Genomic DNA, 26,764 nt, shown 5'->3' with positions numbered 1-26,764 from the left:
ATTCGTGTGTACTTACTAGCATTTTGATCTCTGATTGTGACTTGTGTTTTACTAATTTAAGTTACAGCAAAACAATAAATTATGGTTGCAGAATTAATCGCACTTACTTGGAGTATGTCCCACTGAACTCTGTGGAATCTACATTTGAGTAAATATGAATAGGATTGGGCTTTTTGTGTCTCAATGGCCTCATTTCAATAGGGTCCAAATGAAAAATATATATTACTGTTTTTGTTTATGGTCATATACATTCAGCAGCAGTTGGGGAAGTGGACAACAGGATGGTAAACAGCTATGGGAGAGATGGTGAACAGAACTATTGGCAGTTAAGACCCAATGCTCTTACTGATGATGGCCCAGCAGGGACCATCGGTGATGCCTACCATGGGACCCCTTAAACTGGTGGTTTGATCCAATGAGTGCCAAATGGCTGTGACTGGGGACTGCCATTGTAATTTACCAAACATAACATTATTCCTGGGCATTGGAGGAAGTATAAATGGTGACTTCCGCCAGTGGGAGTCTGGGAGGTCTGCACCATTTACATTTCCCAGAATGCCCTGACATGACATTAGTTAGGGATACTGGATAAAATTAAAATGGTGGCTTCTTCTTCCTGCTGCTGCCAGATAAGCCTGAAAAACTTGTGGGGCATTAATATAGCAAAGAACCCAGCAGAAAGCACTCTGCTGAAGACCCTCTCAAGCCTGTTGCCAGCTCTGGATATACTGGCCCTGTTCAGATGATATGTTAAGCATTTTGAGCTAAACATTATGGCTTAGCATGTTGTATGAACCATTCCTAATCGTGGTGGCTACACACTCACTAAACATTTGCTGCAAACGGCTTAATGGCCTAACCATGACTTAACATATTGTCTGAACAGGCCCACTGTATTAACATAATTAGCCTAAATTCAGGGATAGAGAAGTTATGAAAATATGGGGAAAGTGTGTTCTTGACTGGGGTATGGCATAATAAAATATCCATAATAAAGTGAACTCTTATAAACAAAAGATTTAATCAATCTGCAGAGAAACCACAGTAATTTGCTAGTGTGATTATGCCGCACAAATTGATACTGTGGATTCTAGTTCATTTGTCCATGGTTAAAGCAGGCACCTATCCATTGTGTACAGGTAAAGAAAGCTGAAATCATTCGCTGAGAAGTCTGATAGCAAATGTAGTTTACAAATAACGTGTTCACCTGACATTTTGTCAGGAATTTTGCCCAACCTACAATGGGCCAAAGTTGAATAGAAATTGCATGGATTAATCTTGCTGGACAACAGATCATGGAAAAGAAACACACACTCCTTAAGCACACTTCAATTTAGAGGACAGTTGGAGCATAGATGCTCTGTGTATCGCTTGCAGCTATTCCGATGCAGACCGTTTCCCAATGAAGCCAGTTGGAATTATGCAACAGACTTCAATGGGAATCACATCAAGGATATTAATTGTACACAAATGACACTTCCCAAACATATAGCCTGAGAAATGACTCAGCTGGCAGAGCAGCGTTATTACCAACGACAATAGAAATCTGTGGGTGTGGAGAATTGACAAATGCAAAGGATTTAGGGGGTCCCTACAGGTTTTTTATGCAATTTCCTATTTTCTCCAGATTCTAATAATTCATTGTGTTTTTAAATGAAATGTCTAGCTCTTCTGGTTGCAAAACCAGCCTCCTACGCTTGGAAATATAAACTAGTATGCAGTATTGTTTTTGTTTTCAGTTTTATTTCTTGACTTGGTGTACATTTATGAAAATGACTGGCCTGTAATGGGGCTGATTGAATGGCTGGCCAATTAATACTCAGTTCTAGTGACAATTATTTATTTACTTCATTTCATCCATGAGCCAAAACTTTAATTTAACATGTTAGCCTTGCCGGAAGAAAACTTTATGAAACAAAATGTGGGCTAACAAGATATTTTTCTACAAGTTAGAGCAGAGGTGTAGAACTGCTTTCATTTGAATTCAATTTTGGAGAAGTTCTTGGTAGCCGCATTTCAATGGTGGGTGGATCCAAAGGCAAAGGGTGTGTGGCAAAATACCAGAATATGTAGACTTTGACCACAGATTATGTTTAGGTTTATGTTTGGTTCTGGGAGGTGCATACTGTAGAAATTCTGGTGAAACAACGAACTGAAATCAATTTCTTACACATTCTGACTTTTAGCCATACTGCAGCAGTTGTATGAATGCCAAGTGAGCATGCACACACTGAATTGTATCTCACCCCAAAGCACCAGTGACAATTGAATGCACAATATGACATATAGAGGGCTCATCTACACATGTAGCGGGAGGGAGGGGGAGGATCACAGACTTACCTGCTTCCACGATCCTCCCCCAGCATCTATATGGCTGCGCAACATTCGAGAAGGGAAGAGGGACTACACAAGCGCCATTGTTTTGCGAAGATGAGCCACCATGGTGAAAAAGTAAGGAACCTCCCTGCCAAACTCCGTATCCAACCCCCCGCCATCCCAGGGATGGTGAAATTGCTGCCCCACCCCACCACCATGGTAATGGAGCCATCCCATGCAGCTCCATGCCTGTTTGAGGACCTAGGAGGCCACACCACACCAGCTGCAATTCTCAGGGTTGTCCTGGGACTGGAAAAACTGGGAAATCCCCAGTTTCAGTTATCACGGGGAAAGTCTGTGGTTGTCCCCGGTTGACCCTGGGAACCCCTGTGCATCATTTGGATGCACAGGGACGACCTAGAGATGACCCTAGGATAACTGCCTGATGTAAACATACCCAGAGAGTCCTGCCCCTTCTGGTTGGCAGAAATAAAACCACTTCAGTTCATGTCGGCATGGCTAACAAATTAGCATGTGCTAACTAAACTACATAGCTACCATGGCATGTAGGAAGAGTATGCTATTCCTTCACAATGTCTTCCACATCCTAGTTCCTGACTATGATGGTCTTTTAGTGCTACAATTTCTCTACCAGGTTTTCTTTTCAAGGTTTTGAATAGGACAGGTGCACACATAATCTTTGTCTATATGAAAAGCATATACTTTTTTTTGAGACACGTGAATGCCTGCTGTCTCATGGGGAATTTTACCTGCAAATGAGGTCGTACATAGTTTCATCACAGTGATTCCCATGATTGCAAAGTGAAAGAAGTTCTGCTACACAAGTAGAAATTACTTCTGGCTGTAAGTTATATAACCATGTGCATCCTAGATTGCACAACATTTTCTGATACAAATGTAGGCACATGTATGGCCCAGGAAGAGCCACAATTGCTTATATGTAGGATAAATGTACTGTGAAACAACCCATAAAGTAGCAGTAACTGTTCTGCATTTATGGAAATAGTAGCCCCTGGAGGTTCATCTGAGTCATAGTCTGAACACATTTCAGACAGAGTCTAGAGGGGGCATTATTTAAACCGATGCTATTTTGTTTTTGCTATTTTAAACTAACATATTAGGCCTATTCCTCTGTTCCCTCTATGCATTTATATGATGTGTCAATTTTGGGGACTTATTTTGGGGATAGGCTTCAGCACCTTGGAAAGCTCCTTTAGAGTTCTATCTGGTTCTCACTGAAACCCAGATGAATTCACAGCCCCACCAAAATTGGAGCCACCCGTCTCCACTGAGTAATCCTGTTGTTACCAATACTTCTGTTGGGAACAATGCAGAAATTCAGAACTGAATGGATAGCTTTGCATGCCCTCATGGACATTTGTCAAATCCTCTGAGTAGATTTGTGTAGCCAAGCCATTTCCAGACAGAGAACAATAACAGAACCAACATGGGGGCTTACCTGTGACGGAAATGGTATCACCAGTTAGTGGTCTTTTAATTGTCATTTATTGACTATTAAGGAAAAACTAAATAAGTAACCAAAGGTGGAACTTGGAGCCATATCCCATTTAGATACAGGTAAATCAGTCTATCTCTAGTCCTTGACACTGTTGCATGTGTTCCCTCATAAGTCAGTTCTGTCTGGTTTCCATTTTAACTTGCAAATATGTGCAAAAAAAAATGTGCCTGAAGATTTGGATTTAAATATGTGTTTCAGATTCTCGATTTGAGAGTGAAAACACACCCACCCACCCACACAAACAAACACACACAGACACACATAAACACTCATAGGAGAAAATACGTTTTTAAATATGTGTGATAGAAAATATGTTTCATATGTAACATCTTTTCTATCACATATATATTTGTAAATGTATTCTCTCTCTCTGTGTGTGTGTGTGTATTCTCTCAGATATCATTTCTAAATTATTTTCTCTCAAAACAACAAAAATAGTAAATTCTAAGCATGCAATTTAATGCATGTTTAGATAGAAAAAAGTCCTCAGTTCTCAGCGAACCCCAGCCAGCATGGCTGATGGGAGGTATGTTGGGAGCTGTAGGACTTTTTTCTGTCTAAAAATGCCTAGGATTGCATTCTAAATATATTCAATACATTTCAACAGTGTGACAACATTCAGAGAAGTGTGACAATCTGGTGGATATTTAACTTCAAATGTGCCCATTAATCCATGATGTGAAATCAGGTCAGTTTCTACCAGAATCTGGAAAGGTCACATTTCTCTAGCATTTGTAATTCTATTGGTTTTTCTCTTGTCCTCAATGTTGACTAGTCAAAGGAAAACCTTTGTATGTTTCAGACAGCAGGGATGTGCAAATCAGCAAAACTTGAACTTGCCAAAGTTCTTTGAATTCCATTTCGAAGCTCGTTCTGATGCGAATCTTATTGCAAACTTGGAAATGGGTGGACTTTGACCCCAGGTTGTGTTCGAGTCCATTTGGTTAAGAAGGTGTGAACTAGGTAAATCCTGATCAAAAATGGACTGAAACAAATTTCTCATACATCCCTGGCCTTAGCTAGACCTAAGGTTTATCCCGGGATTGTCCCGGGGTCATCCCTGTTCATGTAAATGACACACAGGATATCCCAGGAGCAGACAGGGACCACCCTGGGATGATCCCGGGATAAACCTTAGGTCTAGCTAAGGCCCCTATCAATCAGTGCCACCCCACATTTCAGTGACATTTCATTATGAAGCTTGGCCTTTTAATGTAGTTCTTTGGTGTTGTTTTTTGTGCAGTAAATGCCTAGGTTCCATTTGTTACTTTTTTCACCCACGTTTACCATGATTCCCCCCACAATCTGCTGCTCCATGCCTAAAAAGAGAAGAAATGTTTCCCTATTGCTGAGGCAACCACGCTAATGACCACTCACGTTTGGAGGTGCATCCAAATTTACATCCAGCAGTTATGCAGGGAGAAGGAACAACATGTGCATGCACAGCCCAATGCCAGGCTCAGATGTCTGAGCAGTGATGATGCATTTCTTCCTGCAGAATTGGAAGGTGAAATAAGGAGATGAGACAAGAAGTTGAATTTAAAATAGGGCCACATTTATTTATGAATACCTGCAAAGGAAGATGGAGGCCTAGGCAGGCATCCTATCTTGGCCAACATCTTGGCCCAATTGGGATTGGGCGAGCCATTCATATCCTGATAGGCGACGCTTGTATATCGCTACCTGTCGGGATTCCTCTTTTTGGGGTAGGTCTTCTGATGTCACTGCCTCTCAGGTTGCAAAACTCTGAGTGAGTGAGTAAGGTTGGCTGCATTTCTTCTTTTTCCAACATTCATCCCCTTGTGACAAGTTGCATTTTGTTTTTTGTACCCTTTTGTAAGGCAGTGTCAAATTGCTGAAAATGCAGCTGGAGGAAGGGGGGGCAGAAGCTTGTATTGCGGAAGGCATCCCCCCCTTTGGCTAATATGTGTCACTCTCCCCAGTTTAGATAACCCATAATATGAGTGACTTTCCTTCCCCATTCATTAACTAAAACCAGTGCATGCACAATAGAAGATGACATTTCTGGTTTTAGAGATCATGACTGCCCAGTCGGTCTGAAAACTGAATGCAGCAGGTTTTATAAGTTAGGATACTGCTAGGCATTGCAATCCTGTACATGTTTACCTGGGAGTATGTCCCATTGAAGTCAATGGGAAGTACATCAGGATGAAGGATTGTGCTGCAACTCTTCTTAAATATTTTGTTGGGGCACTTGACTGGTACCTACCTACCAACTGGCAACCTACATTTTTGAGATGGCAGCTCTCATATTTCCAGTATATTTTGCACCTTTCCAAGAAATGGTACATCCACGTGCTGCCCTTTTCTTTTGCAATTGTAATATTGTTTTTAATATGTTAAGTGAGGCTGGTTACAGCCATTTGCTGTTAAGTGGTTTTCATTAGATTTTATATTGTGCACTAGCAAGTCACATAAGTGTTAAAATAGGAGAAGAAAATTGCAACCGATAAAGAGTATTAGGAAAATGTGACAAGCAGGAAAAACAGTGATTGAGCATGCAAATCATTCCTTCCCCACAACTCTTTTTTCAACAGTACATAGTACATACTCTGCTGCCTGCATTTCCCCAAAGGTGCCAACAGAACTACACTTGGTTGAAGCCTCTGCTACCTTTCTATGAGGCAGTGCGACAAATGATTTAGGTGGAAATAACCTCTAATCAGCATCCCTTCATACCACACAGCAATCAAATTATTGTCAGTCTCATCCTATCTCCTTGACACACAGAAGAAAACTCTGAAGTGTTCCTTCCAGTTGAAGTTTTGTAGGTGAATAATAAATAAAAGAGGGTGCTGTTCAAGCACAGCATAATGCGATTGTATCATCTTTGTTCTTGTCAATCAGTTTTAACTAAAGTTAGAGAAGTCCTGGATGTCATGAGGAGACTCTTCAGAAGGGATGATCTGGAATTTTCAGTACAATCGTTGTGAGCATAAAAGTTCTCTTTTAATAGGAAAATTTAAGTAAAGGCTTCAGGAACTTGATAAAACATTGACTTGCTTGCTATTTAAAGAGAGCAATAATGCATGCATGAATTGCCAATAAATCAAAGCCTTGCTTTTTTTAAAAAAAGTATTTTGATATGAACAGACACTGCACTTTTAAAAGATAGCTCCAAGGTACCTTTTCTGTCCCTGTTCAGTTCAAGAATTTAATTAATTCAGTGTAGAGATGTCATATATTTTAAGTGCTTTAGAATCATGTTTTAAAAGTAAACATCTAACCATTTGTCAGCGTCTTTTTTCTTTTTACATAAAGTTTCTTTATATTTTGATAGCAAAATTTCTTCCTCTTATTACCACATCCGTAATTATGACTCTAGCTGCAAACCATTTGCTACAGTTTTAAAATTAAGGAAGCAGGAAGGCAAGCCGTTTTGAAAAGCACCGTTCTGATTTCAGAAGCCACAAACGGTGTGTGTTTAATTTCTCTTTAGGTCTACAGCTGTACAGCCCCTGTATAATGGAAGGTTTGAGACAAAATGGTCCCCCACCACCTTACCTCCGTGTAATGCAATTTAGCTTCATTAAATTACTGGAGGGCCAGTTACTTAAGCTGAATATTGATTTTCAGTCTGGGCTGTGTTTAACATAATTCTGCGCAGGCAATGGCTAATTCTGCATTTGGGTCTCACACCCTAATGAAATTACAAGACGGCAAGTGACCATAGGCAAGCTGTCTAAGAGTAAGGTGTCAAGAGTCCAGGGCCACTGATCAGTACAGTATTCCTTTTAACCCCTTCCTAGCATAGCATATCGCTGCATGCTTCAAAGGCCAGCATTGACAAATCTCCTGTTTCTTCAATGAAGCTGCTGTCTTTTATCTGGGGATGTGTAGCCTGGAGCTAGGTTTTGGTACTGTAAAGTATCTGCATCACTGTTATATTTTCCTGCAGCAGCCGGCATCTCCCTGTCTAAACAGCAACAGATGCCGTCAATGGAAACTGTTCGAAACGGGGATTTACTGCTCTTCCCTGTGTCTGAAAATTACAGATTATTCTCTGATGATACGAGAAATTAATAAAACCCACCACGTTTTAAGCAAAATAAAGTAGGTAATGGGAGAAGTGTCTTCTTTTTCCTGTTCGATTGGAACAACAGATATGAAGCATGGCTGTCATTTGAGGCAATGTGAAAATGAAATGTGCAGCACACAAGAGATAGAAATAAAAATATTCGGCAGTGCACTGGTTGAAGTTTTATTGCATAGAGAGGAATTGGACAAATTATAGAACTGGGTCATGATAATGTCAGGGAGATTTTTCTTCTTTGCCTTTAATCTAAATTCAGTTTTGAAAGAAATGTAGAGAACCAGTATGAAGGCAATTTTCATTTCTAAAATCTAAGCCAGAGAGGTTTATGTTCAACATGGTTATGTTGAGCATGGTTATTTTATGTTATATTTGTGTGATGTCAACAACTGCATTTACCATTTGCTATCAATAAGGCAATTCATTAAAGGACATTTGAAATTACCCCACTTTCCAGTCCCAGACTATAAAAATCCTCCTACTGTTCCATTTTTGACCATCCTTACAGTTTGGATAAAAAGTTTGGGAGATTACTCAGTCTCAACCCCTCAGCTAGGCTGAATCACAAGCCTCTTTCAGTGCATGGCTACTACCAGAAAATACTTAAGCCAGGATCCAAAGAGAGCATTAATCTTTGAATGGTGGTCTAAAATGGCCCTCAATCTCAAAAGAGATGTGCTAGCCTGTGAGGAATTGGCAGTTATCTGTTTAAGAAGTACTAATCCAAATCTCACTTGGACAGGCAGAACTAGTTCTGTTTGTTTATGGGTCCAGACGTCAATTTGCACTGAGTTCCAGCCAGGCAATGCATGTCAAATGAGATGTCAAAATGCTACCCACCCATCCTTTTAGTTGCTACCTCTTCCTTTAGGTTCCTACACTCACATTTTGTTTAATGTGACTGAAAAGAACCTATTTACATAAGTTTCTTTCTTTCTTTTAAAATGCATTTCCTGAAAAGGGGAGCACCTTTCATTAAATGGGCATGCAAATAATACAAATAATATTTGAGCTGTGCAATCTCAGAGCTACTCCACAAGAACCACGCTTGGGAAAGCTCTGCATCCCAATTAAGCAAAAACAAGTAATGTTTGGTGTCTGAAAAAACATTGAAAAATCAAATCAAAATTAGGAAGTTTTAGGTTGGGGGCAAAGTAAATAATTGTTCAGCCAGCCAATAGACAGAGGTAATCTGCATTGAGGAGAACTGGGTTCAAATCTGAGATCTTTCTGTTGCAGACTCAGTGAAAGTCACCATTGTGTATTTACCCACCTGCAAAATAGCAATTATCATCTAATTGCAGATTTGTTGTGAGAGTTTATGAGTAAGGGATGTAAAAAAGTTTGCAAAGTAAAGCCACAATAAAAGGTATTAATAAAAATAATAGCCTAATTCAGTGTCAAACTATATGAAAATGTTTGACCAATGGTTTTAGGGCTATGTATTGAATAGATGTTTATTAATCAATTGAAAATCAAGAAACTGTAAGAAAGAAAGAAAGAAAGAAAGAAAGAAAGAAAGAAAGAGAGAGAGAAAGAGAGAGAGAGAGAAAGCGCACATTTTTGACTACAGATTTATAGGTTTGCTGGATCTTTTCCTGGAGTCTTAATTCACCTTTTAGAGAGGGAACAAATCCGGGCACTAAAAATGCAGTGATATAAATCTTTGATCGTCCCCAGCTGCTAAGAACATGCAGGGCATGAATATGTTCTGTGGCAATGGAGGAAGGTTAAATTCATAGGAGCAGGTGTAAGGGAATTATAGCCCAAAGAAGGATGTCACAATGACAGTACTGTACCTACTTAGGTGAGTAAGCTGAGCAGGATTTTAGAGCACACTGAAGGAAGGTATGAAAGGTATAATATCATATTGGGCAGATCTTCAGAGAAAATGGACTTCTGCCAGCAAGTACACGGGCAGCATCTATATAAAATATAATGGAATTCATTGAATTTTTCAGCAAAGTTGCACTGAAAAAGAAACATTTTTAGAACATATAGTAGGGCTTTAAGCAAGCCAAATATTAATAGGCTAGTGAGATTTTTTAAAAAAAATTGATGGAAGAATGTACTTGCATAACCCTCTGATTAGTTCATTCTTTATTAGCACTCTGGAAAAAAAACCCGCATTGACATAAAATAGGCTAAAATCCTTTGCCTGATCAACAAAGCAATACTTTCTCTCTGCTGCAAACTTCATCTTGAGATCTCAGTTCCAATGATTCAATTCAGGGACTTTGGGTTGGAGGCACAGACTCCAGGCATGAACTTATGTGAGCATATAAGGTGGTCAATCCATCCTTCCATCTGTCCCAGTATTGTCTACTGTGATCAGAACTGGTCATCCAGGGTCTCTGTTTCCCATTACTTGTCCCATGATCCTTTCAACTAGAAATAATAATAATAATAATAATAATAATAATAATAATAATAATAACAACAACAACAACAACAACAACAACAATTTTATTTCTTACCCACCTCTCCATTTTGATCGGAGTTTCCAGACATTGAACCTGAAACCTCCTGCATCAAATCCTGCCCTCCACCACTGCACTAAGATCTCATCCCAGTTCTGGCATTGCCACCACCAGCCCTGGCCTGGCCACAAGAAACTCTAACATATGTCCAAAACCATAATTTAAATAAAATAAAATAAAGTTTGACACAGTTTAATAGTTCAATTTCGTCTCTCCTAACTTAGTTCCTATTCGGTGTCTCCCCTCTTCTCAGCTGCCTTTCTCGTGTTCCTTATGGAACTGTCGCTCTGTTGCTTCTAAGGCCCCTGTCATCCAGGACTTGTTTATCTCTAGGTCTCTCCACCTCCTTGCTCTTACTGAAACCTGGCTTCCTGCCCATGATACTGCCATCTCTGCTGCCCTCTCTCTTGGAGGACTCTATTTCTCTCACACTAGTCGCCCAGAGGGTCGTGGTGGTGGTGTGGGTCTTTTATTATCTAGTTTGTACCAGTTCCAGCCTCTCTCCATTCCACCTTCACATTGTTTTTCCTCCTTTGAGGTACATGTGGTGAGGCTTTTCGCTCCATTGCGACTGCGGATTGCAGTTCTGTATTGCCCCCCAGGCTCGTCCTCAAAATTTATCTCTGATTTTGATTCATGGCTGTCCTTTTTCCTCTCTGATAACTGTCCTACTCTTATTTTGGGTGAATTCAATATTCATGTGGATGACCCTCAAGACGCTGCAGCTCTACGATTTCACTCATTATCTTCCTCTTATGATCTTAAGCTTTGGTCTGATGTACCCACACATTCCCTTGGACACTGTCTGGATCTTGTTCTCACTCGGAATTGCTCTGTTTTGGACTTTTCTACTGCTCACTTTCCGTTGTCAGATCATCACCTAGTTTCTTTCAATATTACTCATAATCCTCCTCCTTCACGTCCCGCTTCTCGCTCTTGTCGTGACTTGCAATCTATCAATTATGAGGCTTTTTCTCAGTCTCTAGCCTCCTCTCTTCCTTCTGTCTTTTCAGCTGTCTCCTTGGACTCAGCTGTCTCCTTCTTTAATTCCTCCTTATCTTCAACTCTTGATAATCTTGCTCCATCTACAACTCGGATAGTTCGCCCTTCTCAACCCCAACCGTGGCTCACCTCTTTCCTCTGCTAACTTCGCTCTTGTTCCCGGGCAGCTGAACGCCTTTGGCGCAGGACCAGGGACTGGGCGGACTTTGTCCATTACAAATTTGTACTCTCCTCTTTCTCTTCTGCCATTTCATTGGCCAAACAGCAGTATTACTCAACGTTGATCCAGTCAAATGCTAGGCATCCTCAGCGGCTCTTTGCGTCCTTCAATTCTCTTCTGAAGCCTAATCCGCCATCTCTCCCCGCCTCTCTGTCTGCTAATAACTTTGCCTCTTTTTTCAATGCTAAAATCCAAACTACTCGCTCTGATCTGGCCAGCTCTGCTCCTCTTCCAGTTCTTGTTCCTCATCTGTCAGTTCCTCCTGCAAATTTCTCTGCGTTTCCTTTGGTCTCAGCTGATGAACTGTCTACAATACTGCGCTCTTCGAAACCTTCCACTTGTTCTCGTGATCCGATTCCTTCTCACGTCTTTATTAATCTTATCCCTGCTATCCTCCCTTCCTTGCTTCATATTATTATTTTTTCTCTGTCCTCTGGTTCATTTCCTTCTGCTTTTAAACATGCTACAGTCTCTCCTATTCTCAAGAAACCTACTCTTGATAGGCTATCTCTGTCTAACTACCAACCTGTCTCTTTGTTGCCGTTTGTTTCAAAGATCCTGGAGCGTGTGGTCTACTCTCGTTGTCTTGATTTTCTTTCTAGTAACTCTGCTCTGGATCCTTTTCAATCTGGATTCCGTCCTTTGCATTCCACTGAGACAGCTCTTACTAAGATTACCAATGATCTCCTTACTGCCAAGTCTAAAGGCCATTATTCCGTTCTTATTCTCCTTGATCTAACTGCAGCCTTTGACACGGTTGATCATGATCTTCTTTTAGATTCCCTTCATGACCTTGGATTTTGTGGCTCTGTCTATAACTAGTTTGCCTCCTATCTAGCGGGTCGCTCTTTCAGCGTGTTGGCTAATGGCAGCTCATCTTCTTCTTTTCCCCTTTCAGTAGGGGTTCCGCAAGGCTTGGTGCTTGGTCCGTTGTTGTTTTCTTTATACATGTTGCCCTTGGGTAATCTTATTCAATCTCATGGCCTCCAATATCATCTGTATGCCGATGATACACAATTATATCTTTCATCTCCGGATCTTTCTCCTGATGTTCACGATCGTATCTCGGCATGTCTTTCAGATATCTCAGCTTGGTTGCTTCATCGTTGTTTGAAACTTAATATGGCAAAGACTGAATTGCTTGTTTTTCCTCCTAAACCTTCTCCTCATCTCTCATTCTCTCTTACTGTCAATGATGTTACACTTACTCCGGTCAAGGAAGCTTGTAGTCTTGGCTTTATATTTGATTCCTCGCTCTCCTTTATTCCTCATATTGAGGTAGTAGCTAAATCCTGTCGTTTTTTCCTGTATAATATTGCCAGGATTTGATCATTTTTGTCTGTCTCTTCTGCCAAGACTCTTGTTCATGCATTGGTTATTTCTCGGTTGGACTACTGCAACCTTCTTCTCACTGGCCTTCCTTCTTCTCACATCAGTCCGTTGGTTTCTGTTCACCACTCTGCAACTAAGATCATCTTCTTGGCTCGCCGCTCTGACCATGTAACTCCACTTCTGAAATCTCTTCATTGGCTTCCAATTCACTTCAGAAACCAATATAAACTTCTCCTGCTGACCTACAAAGCTTTTCACTGTCTAGCTCCTTCCTATCTCTCCTCTCTCATCTCACACTATTGCCCCGCTCGGGCTCTTCGCTCCTCTGATGCCATGTTTCTCGCCTGCCCAAGGGCCTCTACTTCCCTTGCTCGGCTTCGTCCATTTTCTTCTGCTGCCCCTTATGCCTGGAACGCTCTTCCAGAACATTTGAAAACTACAAGTTCAACCGCAGCTTTTAAAGCTCAGCTAAAAACTTTTCTTTTTCCTAAAGCTTTTAAAACTTGATTTTGTTCTGACTTTATACTGTTAGTTTTACCCTACCCAGTGCCTGTTTACCCCACCCTGTGCCTGTTTGCATTCTCTTCCCCTCCTTATTGTTTTATTATGATTTTTATTAGAATGTAAGCCTATGCGGCAGGGTCTTGCTATTTACTGTTTTACTCTGTACAGCACCATGTACATTGATGGTGCTATATAAATAAATAATAATAATAATAATAATAATAATAATAATAACAACAACATGAAGTCACCTTTGTGTAAATGATAAACATCCTGGACGACACGGTTCATTCAGACTACCTGAGAATTTTGCTTGCAGGCATTCTTGCCACTTTTTTTACTGGTCCATAAAAATGTGTTCCCTTGCTATGAATTGACAAACGAGTAACCTCACACTGTTTGTGAAGATGAGAGTCAATAACTAGCATCAGGTGTATTACTTAGCTTACCATCAAGGATTTGGCATGCCGCATGATTGATAACTATGTGCATTCTCATAACATAATTTGTTCCCTATCACATTTGCACACATGGTCCAGAGTCTTTTGTTACTTTCTACATGCCTGATATCTTCATTTTCCACATATACTGAAGAAGAATGCACAAGAGCCTCATTTCAGTTCTCCAAAGTCATAATTCTGTCCTTAAAATATTAGGGTTGATCATAGGAATCCTGTAGGCCTCGTGAAGGTGCAGGATATATGAGAAGCCCAGAGAGCTCAGAAGCATGCAAAAGTTGAAATCATCAAGTTACATTCTCCCTGTCTACAAATTAATGGCCATTTCTCAGAGCCTTCACTCTCACAGAGTACATTTCATATTGGTCAAGTTGTTCCAAGGATTTTTGTCCGTCTACCAGTAAGTTAGAGGCTACTATAAACATACAGATAAAATTATTCTGTTTATTATAAGGAATACAAATATGAACACATTATAAAGATGTCCCAGGAATAGTGTTCAATTCCACTGGTAATCATTCAAAACAGTGGTTTAGGATTGAAAACATTTAGGGTCTGTTATTATTGAAATTAATTATATGTGGAACTAAAGACACACATAATGTACCAGCTGACAATCTGCCGTGAGCTGTTTTTTTAACACTGATTTCTGTCTCTAGCACAGAACCAATATTAATATTTCAGTGTTGCCCCTCACTCACTTCTGCCTCCTCCCCCTCCTCCCCAAGAAGCTGGAAAAAGAAAGCTAGGTACCAGAGATGGAAGTAGGACATTTTCTTCTTATCTCAGTTGCCTGGATGTGGGACACTTGTTTCCCATTTAGTGGTGTTGGAGGCACTGGCAGAAGCATTAATGGCTGGGCAGGCAACCGATTAGGCAAGGCAAGACTGACATTGTAAGTATATGATTTGCTGATATGTCATGCATCTGCTGAAGCTTATGCCATCATAAATGTGCTAGTCTTTAAGGTGCTACATGACTCTTTGTTGTGGTTTTTCTGCAAGAAACATGGGTATTCCTCTAGAAGTTGATATTCTAGGGACAGATATATAATTTATTTAGTTATTTTTTAAAAACAGAGCAAACCATTTAGTGAACTTACTTGTGCGATAGGATTATTTTCAATAGCCACGTAGGAAAGATGAAACACTCAAAGGCTTATTAATAAGTGTCCCCATCAACTATACAAAGAACATCCAATAAACCTAATCTACTAACAACAGTGACATATTTCAGTAGCTATGATCTGCGGAGTCTCAGGGGCAAATTTAACTTTCGTGATGTACTCACTAAGTGGACTTAGGCCAGGGGGTCAGCAACTTTCTTTTTCTGTTGAGGGATGCATTCTCCCATGGGAGATTTGTCAGAAATGGCTTATGGGTGGTGGGTGTGGCTGAAGTTAGTGGTTGATAGGGGCAGAGCTGAAAGTTAGTGGGCCACCCAATGCTGGCTCCAGTATTGTGGGCCTATGGGCATGAAACCCGCAACATGGCCCCTTCCGCAGTGAGTTTGCTTTCTGAACATCGTTGTCACTAGCTACTATTCCTCCTCATCCTCTTTATCATCATTGCTATCATTTGGTTCTTGACAAGCAGAGAGCCAGTAAGCAAGCAGGGAGTGGCTTCTACTGGGCCTCCTCCTTACCGCCACTATTGTCTGGGCCAAATGAGAGGCCAGTGAACAAGCAGGTTGCCATGGTGAAGAGGAAGAGCAACTGCAGGACATTATCAGTGGGCCCTTACTGGGGAATGGGCACTCAGCAGGTGCTCAACCTTGCCTAACTTTGATGCCATGGGTCACCACTTTTCTCTTTCTGCCACCTCCCTTTTCTCGCTATCCTTCTTCCTTCATGAGCAGTGGGCTGCCAGGGAAGGGAAAGATAATTTCATAAATCTGAACTGACCACATGCAGAAGGGTTTTGAAATTTGGCTGAAGGTGGCACGTGGCTCTAAAACCGCAGGTTGCTCACCTTTCTCTCTTCACCCCAGAACTTGCCAACCCTTTTCAGTGTCAGTTTCTGATCTGTAGTATGAGGACAATTACACATGCCTACATTATTATTATTTAAAAGAACTGCACTGGTTGCTTGTTAGCTACCAAGCCACATAAAAGGTTATGCTATTATCCTATAAAGCCCTAAACAGCTTGGGACCAGCATACCTAGCAGACCACCTCCCCTTATATATACCCAGAGGACAGTTACAATCTGCAGAGGAGGCCCTGCTGGCCATTCTGAAATGGACGGAATGTTGCTATGAAGAACCTCGGTGGCAGGCCTTCTTTGTGGTGGCACCCACACTCTGGGAAACCCTCCCTTGTATGGTTTGGGAGGTGGAAAATGTAATAGCTTTTAAACAGCTCCTTAAAATATACCTCTTCACACAGGCTTTCCTGGACAATAATTTATCTGATTTTATCTTTCAGTCTTAAACTTTTAACTTTTAATTTATTGTATACTTATTGTATTTTTATAATTTTGTGCACTGCCCGGAGAGCCTCAGCTATCAGGCAGTATAAATATGTAATAAATAAATAAAATTACTACTACTACTACTAGTACTACATAGCTGGGCATAGTCCAGAATTCAGGAACAACAGCATACTAAGCCATCAAATGTAAAAAAAGAAATGCCTACTATAAATCTATACATCAATGACAGTAAAAAGAAAACAATTATGTAGAAACTAAATGAAAATCTTCTTGATACATTTTAACTGCTTACTAACAAGTCTGTTATAAAGAACGCCTTCTGGCTTTTCAATAGAGCCATTTTTTATTGGATGAAGGATACACCTGTATAAGAACGTAAGGTTTGCAAATAAATCTGCCTGTAAGTGACAGACTGATCATTTCATTATTAGAGCACCGTGGCTTTTTTATTATTTTATTCTAACAAAAGCCATGCAAAGTAATGTTCATACATCCTGGGGGTGAGAGGAGTGGTTTAATGGTAAATAAAGAGGTCTGACATTCAAATTTACCCTATTTTATTCATGTACAATCTTTTACAAGTAGCATTTTGCTTCATAATTGAGCGTGTGAGTAATAATTAATGAGTAAATATTCTTGATTTATAAGTGTTTTGTTGAAGACTTGGAACTGCGAGAATATTTTTCCCAGCAATGTCGCACACTTAAAATAATATGTTTCTTTCACTCTCTCCTTTTTAATATCAAAATCTGAGAAATAACCTGCCAAACCAATCATTTCTTCCCAGGAGTCTTGCAAAAGGCCTGGATGTTAATTGCATTTAACCTAGAATGGTGGAGCATTTTTTCCCTTTATACAATAACTAATATGTAAACTACTGTTGCACTTTGAAATTACTTTCACTTAAATTCTATTATTGGCACTCCACAGTGGAATATATCAAGGGTCCATTTCATTAAAAAAAAGACTAATTATGCTGGCACTGTGCAATGTACCCGCCAATCTTTGTGTGTGTGCGTGTGTGTGTGTGTGTGTGTGTGCACATGCAATGATTCAAAAAGGAACATTCACAATATTGAGTATAATTATTTGTATTGGCACACATGAGGATGGGTTGCTCCCAGAAATATTATTTTGATTAAAATCGGAAGGAAATCTCTTGGTTTGTTTTTTTAAATAAATAAATACGTTAGACATGCTTGCAACATATAGCAAGCCAGCTCGTTGAAAAATATATGCCTACATATTCATTTGCTGCAAAATGAGGAAATTAATCTACATTTCATCCTATACACCTTTTATAAGCACACGCACAATTTTGCTAAAATGTAGCCACTTCAATATATGCCCACAAGCGCCATTCAGACTGGTGTTGATCATATGTCAAACTCTAGGGTGCAGGGCTGGCCCACTCGTTCTGAAGAGCCTGTTCACACATTTGTGCCGAATGCCTGAATAGGGTTTGGTTCTGCTCTGAGAAAAGTCAGATGAATCTAAATATTGCATCCAGATACTTCCTTAAAACCCTAGCCTTGTACCTCATCCACTGCAAATCTATTTATTTCCAGTCCCAGAACATTCTGGATTAGCTGTGGGGGGAGACATTTGTTTGCTTCACATGTACCTAGTTTTGCACTTTCAAACTAATACATAGACCAAAGCTCAGTTGTACTTTGAAATTTACGCACCTACAAATTTTGCAGTGGAGTTTTCCAAACCAAAAAATTCATGTATATACCAAATGTGTACACAAAAATGCATGTATTCTTGAAAATAACTTTAAGAAATGCAGTATATTAGCAAAATTGCGTGCAAAAATGTGCATAGAATGCAAAATTCCATACAAAATGCACACACAGAAAAAAATTGACACAATAATGCATATGAATTCTCATGCAAGCTCTTTTAAAAAGCTTCTCAAAGCTTGTGATGAACTGAAGGTAAGGTCAGAAAAATGAAAAACTGAGAGAAATGAACTTTGACAGATTTGTCCACCCCTCTTCTGGATGTCAGCACTGTAACAGAGAACTTATCAAAATCTGATGGGTTCTATCCAACTGGAAGGGTTCAGTATTATTTGCCAAGCCGTGCATGTGCAAATGCTTCCTGAACTGGCATTGTTGATAAAGATCTTCACCAGTTTGAAACTATTTGAATTAGCTTTTGAACAGACAGGTTAGACCTGAGATCATTGTTAACCAGATTTCCTTTGTGGCTCAAATGTAGTGATTTCAAGGGATCAACTCCTTACCACAAAAAGCCCTTATTCTTATTGTCATTTTAAAGGGTGTTTGTGGCGTTACACCCCACAAGTCAATTCCAAATGTATGTCTGCAGTTTGTAAGTCTGTGGTTTTTAGAATATTGGCCTGAGTGGGCGGAGTTAGAATGTCTTGGGAGGGGGGAGGAGTGATATATAAGGGAATGACTGAGGGGATTGGGAGAGCTTTTCAGAAAACCTTTTCAGGGAGACTTGTTAGGTACTCTTAGGCTTTGCTAGACCTGCCGGCTTATCCCGGCAGGGAGGCGGGGCCAAGGCGCGCTAATGTTAGTGCGCGCCGCATCAGCTTCCAGACGCTGGACGCGCAGGGATGACGCAAGCCCTGCAGCGTCCACCATTTTTTTTTTTAGTTTAAAGGGGCCAAGTGTGGCCCGAAGACTCCGGAGAAGGTAAGGGTTTTTTTTATGTAACTCCCGTACATCCGTCCTCCCTCGCCGTCTCCTGTTCGTCGCCCCCCTCCCTCCCTCACGATCTCCTGTTCGTTGCCCCCCCGCCCTCCCCTCTCCTGCCGGTCCAGCCTTTCCTCCCCCATCTCCCCCCCCGGATCACCCCCCCTGGCATGATGGGCACAGCGCTCGTATGAGCGCTGTGCCAGGTCCGCGGCTTTCTGCAGCTACTCGCGAGTAAGCGAGTAGCCGCAAAAAGCCACGGAAGTAGCTAGACGTTTCGCAGCTCCGGCCTGAGGCCAGGGCTGCGAAAAAAGCACGCCATAAGCGACTTTGCTTATGGCGCGTTAGAGGAGGCCTCAGTGCGGCCTGGGCCCAGATTCCCCTGTGCGTCATCTGGACACACAGCAGGGAAACCGGGTCTCAAGGCACGCTAAGGCCTCGTCTAGCAAGGCCCCCAGAGTCTGTAGTGCTTTCTGTGTTTATGGTACTTAAGTTCTGGGAAATTTGAGAGTCAGTGTAGTGAGTGGTGTCTTTAGAGTGTGGTGTGCACATAGTGGAAGTATATTAATCAATACTGATAATAAAGTTCAAGAGTGATTGTGTGAGAAAAAGGAAAGAGCGTATGTGAATGAGTGACAGGATTGTATGAAAGGTTTCAAAAAGGTTTTTAAATGTTGTTAGTTGAAACAAAGCTTGTGAACTTTTTAAAATAAATTTTGATTGTTTTGTTTTTAAACTACCACAAAAGTCCCACGTGTCTGTTTGGCATTTATCATCTTAAGTTTACACATATAACACCCACTCTGACAATCATTCACCTAAGCAGATATAACTCACAGCGCATTATTATATATATTAAAATCCTTCTCCATTTAAACCCCTTTCTCCACATAGTTTGGAGGAAGGTGGCTCTTATCCCTTGCCTCAGGCGTATCAAGCGGTGGTGCTTGGCTTGAGCAGGGAGTAGCCTCGGCCGGGTCTGGTGTTCAGAGCCTGTGTCGTGGCAGTGTTTGCTACTGTTTTGCAATCATCCCCTCCCCCACCCCACATTGCTGCTGCTTTGTGGCCATTTTGCTCTCTGTTTCATTTCTCCTCACAGGATCCTAAACAATCAGGGATCATGACCAAAACATGATAACGTCATGGCCCTACATAGCCAACTAGATCTGGCTATTTGCTCACATCAGCAAGAGCAAATGAAGCCTGTTTAGAGTGATGTCAAAGGTTCCTATTCAAATTATATGGGTGATCATAGATAATAAGGGATCTACCATTCTTCAAAACAAAAACAAAACAAAAACAGCAAAAGGTATCCCCTTTCATTCTGAGAAAGATTTATGCACAACAATCCTCTCTTTCAAGCTAGCCCTAATCTGAGTATTATTTATTGCAAAATGATCCTTCCATTTAGGCTTTGAATGGGAACTAATATTTACATTTGGGATTAATAAATATAGGACTATAACAGCTCCTCCCACACATATACAACCACTGATTTTTATGAAGTGGCACAGTTTAAAGAATGTACAATTCATTTGTAAATTCACACCCACCTCATCTTTTATGGAACAGGAAGTCCAGCCTTGGGCTAGTACATATTTGAACTGGACAAGCCATTTTTAACATTGTCAGATAAACATGCTAGTGAAAACACATGAATAAGCAGTGCTGCAGAAAGCTGAACTATTAAAGTGTCAACATTTTATCCCTGATGATGATTTGGGGTAGGTGGGTATTGCATACCCTAGGTATTAGCAAATCTGGCTGCAGAAAATTATTGATTTGTGCATTTAAACTAATAAAAGCCTTCCATTTTTACTTGATCTGGAATAAAATGCCTTGTTCAGTCAATACTCTTCAAGAGAATACTTCAAATATCTTATCAAAGGGTTGGTGACCTGTACATTGAGGTTGGCCCTTTGCTGTCTAGGGACAGGACTTCCTGCACTTGGTCTTTGACTCTGTCTTCTCCTTTCCCCCCTGAAGTGCCACACAGAGCAATAACTTATTACAGCTCAACATCTTCAATTGTGAATACAGGGCAGGGCAGGGCAGGGCAGGAAGGGGGGTGGGAAAGATAACAATGAAGTGAAAAACATTTTTATAAACTGCAAATCACATGCATCTATTTCTACTGTTTCCATACAGTTCCTAAAATATCAGCTGAGCAGTTCTGTTGAGAATACAATCTTAATGAAGACATGTATGGACAGTTATTTAAGTAATATTAACTAAGGCCTTAGCTAGACCTAAGGTTTATCCCGGGATCATCCCGGGGTTGTCCCTGCCTGCTCCCAGGATATCCTGTGTGTCATTTACATGAACAGTGATGACCCCGGGACGATCCCAGGATAAACCTTAAGTCTAGCTAAGGCCTAAGAAATCATTCTGTTTCAAAATCCATGTCATTTGTTTCCTTAGCTCAAAGCTGTGGCAAGTTGTGCCTGTCATGTTTTGGTGCCTCGGCATTTTCTTGTGTTGACGGTGCTATGCACACTAATTCCATGCTGTTGCCACCACTGCTGCTGGTGGTCCCTTATGCATGCTGAGCAAGAAATGAACACAGGGGTGAGCAATGATCACATATGGCATGTGCAAAATTCGTCGCCTTGAGAGGGTTCCACTTTAAAAGTGGTTCTACCTTTAAAAGTGGCCTAAAAATAATTTTGAATAAAATAAATAAACAAATTAGTGCAACAATAGCTAGTCTTGGCAGCCGTTTTTTTCCTTGAGCAAAACTATAGCAGTCTTGGAAATATTCACTCAAACCTTGAAATGTATTTATTTACTCATTATATATTTTTAATCCACCCAGTAACAGAAGTTCAGTGGGCAGATTACAAACAGTTAAAAGAATGAAAAACAAAATAAACTTATAGGGCTGTTTTCTATCTATCTGTCTATCTATCTATCTATCTATCTATCTATCTATCTTCCTATCTATCTTCTATCTAAAACAATACTAAAACCTAGGGCATGTCTACACCTGCCAGGTATCCCAGGGTTGTCTCTAGGGCATCCCTGTGCATCCATATGATGTACAGGGGATCCCTGGGGCAACCCAGGATGACCATGGACTTTCCCCGGGATATCTGAGACTGTGGATTTCACGAAATTTCCCAGGACCATCCTGAGGAGCATGGGCAGTGTGTCCGCCGCACCTGAGTCATCCCTACTTCCCTGTGAGTAGCGGGGGCAAGCACAGAGCTGCGCAGGGAGGGTGGGGTGGGGGAAGCAATTTCACTATCCCTGGGATGGCAGGGGGTTGGCCTTTTTTAAAAAACCTTTTTCCACACGACTGGTTCTTCTTTAAAAAAGAAAAAAGAAAGGGCGGCTGTAACATCCCTCTTCCCTTCCGGGATGCTGTGCAGCCGTCTGCGCACTGAGGGAGAATCATGGAAACAGGTAAGTCCGTGACCCTCCCCCTCCCTCTTGCTACACCCTTAGGTGTAGATATGACCCTAAAAGGCTAACTCCAAAATATCTGAGAGAAATTAAAGGGCTTTGCTTGATACCGAAAAGATAACAATGTAGACAACAGGCACGCTTCCTTGTGGCGGGAATTCCAAAAGAGGATGCCACAACTGAGAAGGGCCCTCTCTCTGGTAGCCACCCACCAAACTTTCTTTGGTGGGGATACCTGGAGGAGGGCCTACAATGATAAACTATGGGTCTGAACAGTTACATATAAAAGGAGACCGTCCTTTGAAAGAGAGTCAATTGATATTGTGTCTTTCCCTCATCTGCTAATATGGGGGTGGGAACATTTACAGGACTGAACTGGTAGGTGGGAGGGGTGATTAGCTCTACTCCAACTTGTTGATTTTCTGTTCAAAGTGCTTCCCAGGCCATTTGAAACTGATTTTTCTGAAGCTGGGCTCCAAAAGTAAGCCATGTGAATTTGTGTTGGGGCCACTTGCATTGATTAGATTGTAGATGTTAGCAGGCTTAAGCGCTGTTGTATCCCATGGTTTTCGGGATACATGTTTACGGAAATAATCTTTGAGTGTATGCAATCTACCTATCCGAGAGAGAATCATTTACTATGGAAATTTAAGGAAGGTACTAAGTCATTGAAGTTCGTTTGTAATCTGAAATCTATTTGTGTAGAGGATGATTTATAGGTACTTCCTAAACCCACCAGAAGTGTTCTGTGCCGTTATTTAAAGGGCTAGAATTTCCCAAGTTATTTATGCATACTCATACAATAGAAAGCAGTTTCTAACTTCGTCCACAAAATTCATCACATAAATCTGTAGAAAATAAAGAGATCTGAAGGTAGTGATAGTAGAGGGATAGCTTCCTAATGTAGGATCAAATCTTCCTTTAGAAGTCTTTCTTTAGAAATCAAAATGCAAAATGCAAAATGTGGATATAAGCTGACACAATTTCTTTTCCTGGTCATACCATGCAAAAAAAAAAAAGCCCTAAAACTCACAATGGAGCAACTTCCATTTCAGATCAGTTTCTGCTCTTCTAACATGGTCTATTTATTTTTATTGGTTTGTTTCTCATTAAATCCTTCAATTACTCTGCAGTGTAAAATGGTGAAATTATTGGCATGTGCCACTTTCATCATGTATCCGAGTTTGCTTATTACACTTGCAGAAAATGCTTGAATGGTATCAGGCTCTGCTGTGGATTGAGACAGAGTTAATAAATATTATTTGGTGTTCCCCCCACCCCCAAGAAGCACTGCTTTTTTTACAGTTGGATTGGGAATATTGATTTATTCACCACTGTTACAATAATTGTATACAAGGAACAAATAAAAATAAAAAAATGCAGAGGTAACATTTCATCAGCTCAAACAGATTAATTAGTTGTAGTAGATTAGGCACAGTGTTACACAGAAAGATTTGCATTTAGAGGAAGGGGGAAGAAAAGTTTATTTTATCTTTAAAAAAGCAAGAGAATTTAATAGAGATGTGATAGCCTGAGCTGCTTGGCTTAGTATTCAATCACTGCTTTTCAAATGAGCATTAAAGGGCAACTTTAAATATTAAATCTTATTTCTAAAATTTAAAAAGCAGCTATTGAGTACAATGTATAGGAGAAATCCCTATTAAGAATACTTGTATTAGTATTAAGACTAGTGGTATAAAAGAAGGTTAACTATATTCCTTATGATCTAACCTTCTGAATTTTTAGGGGGATTATATGGCCTAATTCCTTAATAGTAGCCTGGAATCCTCACTTTAGAACACACCAAATTGCATAGATGGGGGGTTGTTACACCTGGCACATAGATACAGTTGTATGGAACAGTTTTTTTTTCTTTGTTTGTTTTGCTTTAAGCATTTATTTGATCATCTTACTTTATAAAATAATATACATTATATAGTTGCCCTACATTTTCAGCATGCACACTGGTGCAGTCAATTCCCTTTAGGCTGATATAGGCCTTAGCTAGACCTACCTCTTATTCCACGATGGAGGAGGGAAGATCCCGCAATGTGATCCCTCCTCCATTTACGCGTGAGGCGCGATGACCTCAGGAGAAGTATTGCGGCTGCCATTTTTTTTAAGCAACAGGAGCACTCGAGCGCCAAAAGGTAAGTTTTAAATAATAATAATTTAATTTCCCCACTCCCCCCACCCTACCCCCGAGGGCACAGCTCTCCTGAGGAATTGCGCGGAGCCGGGTCAACCTGTGGCAATGGGCCACATGTCCTGCGGTCTCGGGCTTAGCCCGAGACCATGGAAAAACTGGCCCCAAAGTGTAGGGCTCTATCCCGGGGCAAGGGAGTATTCAGTATTTAGGTGGAAGAAAAGATGTGTACTTCAGTTTTCAGAAGTCACCAGTACTTCCGTGTTGCATAAAGTGTAATGAAAATCTAATCGTGCTGCTTAAGAACACAAGAAGGGCCGCACTGGATCAGACCGAGGGTCCATCTAGTCCAGCACTGTGATCACACAGTGTCCATCCAGCTGGGACCAACGAAGCAGGACATGGTGCAACATCACCCTCCCACCCATGTTCCCCAACAATTGGTGTACATAGGCTTACTGCCTCTGATACTTGAGGTAACATAGAGCCATCAGGACTAGTAGCCATTGATCGCCTTCTCCTCCAGCAATTTATCCATACACACCCTTTTTAAAGCCATCTAAATTGGTAGCTATCACTACATCTTGTGGTAGTGAATTCCATAATTTAATTATGAGCTCTGTGAAGAAGTCTTTGGTTTTATCTGTCCTCAATCTCCCACCAATCAGTTTCATGGGATGACTCCAGGTTCTAGTATTTTGAGAGAGGCAAAAAACCCACCCCTATCCACATTCTCCACATCATGCAAAATACCTCCATCATATCTCTCCTTAGCCTCCTTTTTCCAAGCTAAATAATCCCAGCTGTTGTAACCTTCCCTCATAGGGGAGATGCTCCAGCCCCTTAATCATTTTACTTGCCCTTTTCTGCACTTTTTCCAGGTATATAATATCTTTTTTTTTAGGTATAGTGACCAAAACTGTACACAGTATTCTAAGTGTGGTCACACCATAGATTTATATAAAGGCAGTATGATACTGGCAGTTTTACTCTCAATTCCTTTTCTTATAATGCCTAACATGGAGTTTGCCTTCTTTACAGCAGCCACACACTGGGTTGACATTTTTATCGAGTTGTCCACCACAACCCTAAGATCTCTTTCTTGTTCGGTCACTGCCAGCTCAGATTCCATCTTGTTATACTTGAAGTTGGGGTGTTCCCCCCCCCAACGTGCATCACCTTACACTTGCTTACATTGAACTGCATCTGCCATTTGGATGCCCACTCTCCCAGCTTGGAGAGATCCCTTTGGAGCTGTTCACAGTCCCTTTGTGTTTTAATAACCTTAAATAATTTGGTGTCATCAGCAAACTTGGCCACTTTACTGTTTACTCCTAATTCCAGATCATTTATGAACAAGTTGAAAAGAATTGGTCCAGATCTACACCAAGCAGGATATAACACTTTGAAAGAGGTTTGAAAACTGTATATGGAATATATCATGGGTCCCAACTATTTTTAATATCTTTATAAACTGTTATAATACAGTAGTGTAGATCCTGCCTTCGTCCCAATGCTGATTCCTGTGGGACTCCACTATTTACTTCCCTCCATCGGGAAAATTTACCATTTATTCCTACTCTCTGCTTTCTGTTCTTTAACCAGTTACTGATCCATAAGAGGACTTTTCCTCTTATTCCTTGACTGCTCAGTTTATTCAGAAGTCTGAGGGACTTTGTGGCATTACCCACATTTCTATTCCCTTAGGTATGTTTGCATGAGTATGTCTAGAGAGTAGGGAACGTTGGACTGAGTGGGTGTGGCTGGTGATGCTGTGGAAATTGGGGAGGAGTATATATATGGGGAGCTGAGTGGTCTGAGGTTGGTGATTGGGTTTAGAGGGTAGATGTGTTTAGCTGTGTGATTTCTTGTCAGGAGTTGTGTGAGGAGTGAGTGAAAATAAGATCATAGGGACTAAGGATTGTTATTATTAGATTTGTTACTACCAGTATTCTTAAGAATAGGCAGGAGTTGAATAGAATTTGAAGGAACTAAGAACTGTAAACAACAATAAACATTTTCTTTATTTTGCTACCATAAAACCATGTGTCAGGTTGGCTGTGTCTCCTGCTCTATTAGTTCATAAATAAACACATTACATTAAACCTTCAGCCTGCTATATTCACAGAAAAGACTTTTCCAAAACTCCTTACCTTTTCCCTCTGCTATAAGGTTATACTTTTCTTTTTACCCCTTCCTCAGGTAT

The sequence above is a fragment of the Elgaria multicarinata genome, chromosome 8 (genome assembly GCF_023053635.1).
Source record: "Elgaria multicarinata webbii isolate HBS135686 ecotype San Diego chromosome 8, rElgMul1.1.pri, whole genome shotgun sequence".
Lineage (NCBI taxonomy): Eukaryota > Metazoa > Chordata > Lepidosauria > Squamata > Anguidae > Elgaria > Elgaria multicarinata.
This window is presented reverse-complemented; position numbering follows the sequence as displayed.